Source organism: Capsicum annuum, unplaced genomic scaffold (assembly GCF_002878395.1).
Source record: "Capsicum annuum cultivar UCD-10X-F1 unplaced genomic scaffold, UCD10Xv1.1 ctg52952, whole genome shotgun sequence".
Classification (NCBI taxonomy): domain Eukaryota; kingdom Viridiplantae; phylum Streptophyta; class Magnoliopsida; order Solanales; family Solanaceae; genus Capsicum; species Capsicum annuum.
In genome coordinates this window covers 1-5,682 of record NW_025861024.1, presented here as the reverse complement: position 1 = coordinate 5,682, position 5,682 = coordinate 1, and the positions used below count along the sequence as shown (strand labels likewise).

The 5,682-nt window shown below is 39.5% G+C and overlaps 1 long non-coding RNA gene across 1 annotated transcript; it reads right to left on the bottom strand.

The window, feature by feature from the left end:
* Positions 1–53: 53 nt before the first annotated feature.
* Positions 54–5,674, bottom strand: LOC124892996. The gene is made up of 2 exons (XR_007050498.1): positions 2,449–5,674; positions 54–1,433 (listed from the first exon to the last, which is right to left on the bottom strand). It is a non-coding gene; the product is annotated as an uncharacterized LOC124892996 (long non-coding RNA).
* Positions 5,675–5,682: the final 8 nt, after the last annotated feature.

Sequence of the window (5,682 nt, the reverse complement as noted above, 5' to 3'; positions counted from 1 at the left end):
GTCGGGATTTATGTTATTTGCCCATAATATTTTTCCAATTGATATAGAGAAAGTGAAGCTCAGATCTGTGTTGAGCTTGGGCAACAAGAAAATCCAACAACGCCATGGCTGCAAAAACCACCAGAAAATCTGGTGCATGCCCCGCCAAGATACGGGTCAGATAACCTCAAATGCCCAATTAACAGCTCAGAAGGGCTTAAAAATTGACAAAGATCATCATCACCTCTTTCGAGTCGTCGAGCAACATTCAATGCTCCAGCGGAAGCATTAAAAGGGGGAAAGAGAAAAAAGAGTTGAAGGGCATTAAAACCCTTTGAAACAATATATGACAACAATCCAAGCAGGCTGTTAATAATATACTCCCTCCGTTTAATATTCATACTAAACACACCATAAATAAATAAATAAAATCCAAGCTGGATAGAGAATAATTGCGGCTTAAGATCTGTTGTAAGCACAAGCAAAAAGAGAGTCCAACCACGCAATGGCTGCAAAAACCACCAGAAAATCTAGGAGCATTCCCTGCCAAGATACTGGCTGGATAACCTTGAATGCCCAATTAATAAGCTCAGAAGGGCATAAAATTAGACAAAAATTATCACCCTCTTTCAAGCCATCAATCAGATGTAGCAGCACTTAAATAACTCGTCTCCAATACCAAACGAACACTAAATAATAATATTCCCCCAATTGATATAAAGAATTGAAGCTAGATCTGTGTTGAACTTGGCAACAAGAGAATCCAACAATACCATGGCTGCAAAAACCACCAGAAAATCTGGTGACATGCCCCACCAAGATACGGGTTAGATAACATCAAATGCCCAATAGCTCAAACGCATTAAAATTTGACAAAATTATCATTGCCTCTTTCAAGCCACTGATTATGCTCACCCACAGCTTCCACCACCCCCACCAGCCGTGCAGCACTCAATGCTCTGGCAGAAGCATTAGAAAAAAGGAACGCATTGTATTAGCATAGCGTGGAAGGGTGTGGAAGGGTAAAGAAACTGTTAGAATAGGAGTGGGAATAGGAATAGTACATAGAACCTACTTGGAAAAGGATTGTAATGTAGCGTCCTAGGGTCTCATTGTAATAATGCAGATACCCAATTCAATAATATTCTTCTTTTATATTTCTCATATGTAAGCAACCATCCAAGTAAGCAGTTAATATTATCCATCCGATAAAAATTGATAAAGGGCTATTGGGGTTCTTACAGTAATAGAGAAATCACTGGCTGATGCAGAGAGGCGCAACCACCCTTTCAATGAAAAATCCCTAAACTCTCAGTGGCCTCATTCTTTCCCTTTTGAACTTTTGCTTTGTTCAATTCCCTTTACTGACAGAGAAAGTGAGGCTCAGATCTGTGTTAAGCTCAGGCAAAAAAGAGAGTCCAAACATGCCATGGCTGCAAAAACCACAAGAAAGTCTGGTGGCATGCCCCGCCGATATGGGTCAGTAATCTCAAATGCTCGATAAATCAGCTCAGAAGGCATTAAAAATAGACAAAATCATCAGCACCTCTTTCAAACCACCGATTATACTAACCCCCACAGCTTCCACTACCCCCACCAGCAGCACTGAATGCTCGGTGGGAGAGTTATTAAATGACTATTTCTAAATATTAGAAAAATAATTAAATGACTATTTTGTCCGGTGTGGACACTATTTTAAAACGACATTTTGCTAGGGCCTTCGTGCTTTTAATATAACTACTTTAACTGCACGTGCCTCACACGTGTAACCATTGATTATTTCAAATCAAATGAGTTTATCTAGTGCGAAGATTTTTAATGAAGAGCTAAAAGTTCAAATCACTTCTCAAGGATCCTTCACACTTCAATATAATAACATAAACATAACATATATTTTATTGTAAGCACATATATATTTTACATTAATGGAGAAATCATTGGCTGAACAATGAGAGGCAACCAAGCTTTCAATGAAAAATCCTCAACTCCCTGTTAGCCTCATTCTTTTCCTTCTTCTTTTCTTCTTTTCCTTCTAAGCTTTTTGCTTTATTCAATTCCTAAACTGATAGAGAAAGTGAGGCTCAGATCTGTATTAAGCTCAGGCAAAAAGCAAAAAGAGAGTCCAATCACACCACGGCTGCAAAAACTACCAGAAATCTGAGAACATGCCCCACCAAGATACGTGTTGGATAATCTCAAATGCTCGATGAATCAGCTCAGAAGGAAATAAAACAGGCAAAAATCATCATTGCCTCTTTAAAGCCACCAATAACACTCACCAGCACTGCTTCCACAGCTCCACCGACAACATTCAAAGTCCGGTGGAGCATTAATAAGAAAAAAGAGAAAAAAAGAATAGTTAAAGGTCATAGAAACCCTTTGAAACAATATGTAACAACAACCCAAACGACATGTTACTAATATACTCCCTTTGTTTGAAATTGATAAAAGGGTTGTTGGGGTTCTTACATTAATGGAGAAATCATTGGCTGAATGCAGAGAGAGGCAACCACCCTTTCAATGAAAATCCTCAACTCTTCTGATATTTTTGCTTTATGTTTCTCAACTCTAGAAAATATTTTCCTTCATACCGAACACTCCCTAATTATAAAACAAATCCAAGCTGAATAGAGAAAAATTGAGGCTCAGATCTGTATTAAGCTTGGGCAGTAAGAGAGTCCAACAACGCCATGGCTGCAAAACCACCAGAAAATCTGGTGGCATGCCCCGCCAAGATACGCGTCGGAAACTTCAAATGCTCAATTAATCAGTCAGCTCAGAAGGGAATAAAATATGACAAAATCATCATCGACTCTTTAAAGCCACCGATTATACACAGCATTGAATGCTCCAACAGAACCATTAGAAAAAAAAAAAAGGAAAAAAAGAGTTGAAGGGTGTAGAAAACCTTTCAAACAAATGATGTTAACTATATGTTTCTGTTAGAGTTGTGACCCGAATTTTGTTGATCGGCCCTAAAAATTTCGCGGTGCGCCCCATGTTTGTGATTTTCAATGGGGTCAGTGATGGTAGCATATGGATCGGGCCCACCACTGATCCCAATGGGTGCGGGGGTGAAGCCCTAGCGGTATGAACCTTTTATGTTTTTGGGCCTAGGACCTATTTGTACGCACATATTATATACGTGCGATTTAGTGGGCTGTTTTGGGCTATTCTTATACACACGAAATTGAGACCAGCGTCTCTAACTTTGTACTCTCTCTCCATTATAGTGAATTCCTCTGCCTCTGTCTGGGTTATTCTTTTGCTTGTTGGTTTGTTTATTTTGTCCAATTCATAACAGTTTCCTCTCGTTCAGAATCAATAAAAGGGTTGTTGGGATTCTTGCGAGAATGGAGAAATCATAGGTTGAAGCAGAGAGAGGCAACCACCCTTTCAATGAAAAATCCTCAACTCCCTGTTAGACTCATTCTTTTCCTTTTGAGCCTGAAGTTGTTAATAATACTCCCTCAGATAAAATTGACGAAAAGAGCAGTAAATTGAAGCTCAGATCTGTGTTAGTTCAGGCAAAAAGAGAGTCCAACAACGCCGTGGCTGCAAAAGCTACCAGAAAATCTGGTGGCATGCCCCGCCAAAATACAGGTCAGATAACCTCAAATGCCCGATAAATCAGCTCAGAAGGGCATTAAAAATTGACAAAATCTTCATCCCCTCTTTCAAACCACTGATTATACTCACCCCCACACGCTTCCACAACCCCCAACAGAAACACTGAATGCTCGGTGGGAGAGTTATTAAATGACTATCACTAAATATTAGAAAAATAATTAAATAACTATTTTGTCCGGTGTGGACACTATTTTAAAAGGATTAAAAGATGCAAATGGCATTTTGCTAGGGCCTTCGTGCTTTTAATATAATACTAGTTTAACTGCACGTGCCTCCGTGTGTAAACTTTGACTATTTAAAATTAGATGATTTTGTATATTGCGAAGATTTTTAATGAAGTGCAAAAGGTTCAAGTTACTTCTCAAAGATATATAGTATAAGATATATAGATAGATAGATAGATAAGAGGATTGTTGGGGTTCTGAAATTAATGGAGAAATCATTGGCTGTACACTGAGAGAGGCAACCACCCTTTCAATGAAAAACCCTCAACTCCCTGTTAGCCTCATTGTTTTCCTTCTGAGCTTGTCGCTTTATTCAAGTCCTAAACTGATAGAGAAAGTGAGGCTCAGATCTGTATTAAACTCAAGAAAGAAGAGAGTCCAACCATGCTATGGCTGCAAAACCAACAGAAAATCTGAGAACATGCCCCGCCAAGATACGTGTCGGATAATCTCAAATGCTCGATGAAGCAGCTCAGAAGGGAATAAAACTGGCAAAAATCATCATTGCCTCTTTAAAGCCACCAATAATACTCACCAGCGCTGCTTCCACCAGCTCCACCAGCAACACCAGCTCCACCGGCAACATTCAAAGTCCGGCGAAGCATTAATAAGAAAGACAGAAAAAAAAATGAGTTGAAGGTCATAGAAACCCTCTGAAACAATATGTAACAACAATCCAAACGACATGTTACTAATATACTCCCTTTGTTTGAAATTGGAAAAAGGGTTGTTGGGGTTCTTAGATTAATGGAGAAATCATTGGCTGAATGCAGAGAGAGGAAACCACCTTTTCAATGAAAATCCTCAACTCAGTGTGGCCTCATTCTTTTCCTTCTGATTAGCTTTGGATGGTTTTAGGCTGGGCAAAAGTAGGCCAAAGAAGTACTACGGGAGGTGATTAGACATGACATGGAGCAGTTACAGCTTACTGCGGGCATGACCCTATATAGGAAGGTATGGAGAGCACGAAATAGGGTAGAAAGTTAGTGCATGTGAGCGAGTCGTAGCCTGCTAATAGTTGTGTTTTAGGGTAACCTTGCCAGTAGTCGTAATACTTTGCACATAGGGTGAAGTCTCTAGTTAGGAAGGTTGGGAGAGGGAGGGGCTTGCGGTTTGGTAGTTTATAGTATTGCTTTGTGGGTTTCGTATTTTCTATTATCTCACCTTGTCTCATGTTTTATTATGACTGTATTTATTATCTTTTTGTTTTTGAACCGGAGGTCTATCGGAAACAACCTCTCCACTTCTTCGGAGGTGGTGGTATGGACTGCGTACATTTTACCCTCCTTCGACTCCACTAGGTGGGAATACACTGCGTACGTTGTTGTTGTTGTTTGTTTCTCAACTCTAGAAAATATTTTCTTTCATACCAAACACACCCTAAATATAAAACAAATCAAAGCTGAAATAAAACTGAGGCTCAGATCTGTATTAAGCTCAGGAAGCAAGAGAGACCAACAACGCCGTGGCTGCAAAATCATCAGAAAATCTGGTGGCATGCCCCGCCAAGATACGAGTCAGATAACGTCAAATGCTCAATTAATCAGCTCAGAAAGGAATAAAATATGACAAAATCATCATTGCCTCTTTAAGTCACCGAATGTACTCAGAACTGAATGCTCCAACAGAACCACTAGCAAAAAAGAGAGGAAAAAAAGAGTTGAAGGGTGTAAAAAACCTTTCAAACAGATGATGTTCACTATATATTTTCCTTTGTCAAAATCAATAAAAGGGTTGTTGGGATTCTTGCAAGAATGGACAATCATAGGCTGATGCAGAGAGAGGCAACCACCCTTACAATGAAAAATCCTCAACTCCCTGTTAACCTCATTCTTTTCATTCTGAGCCT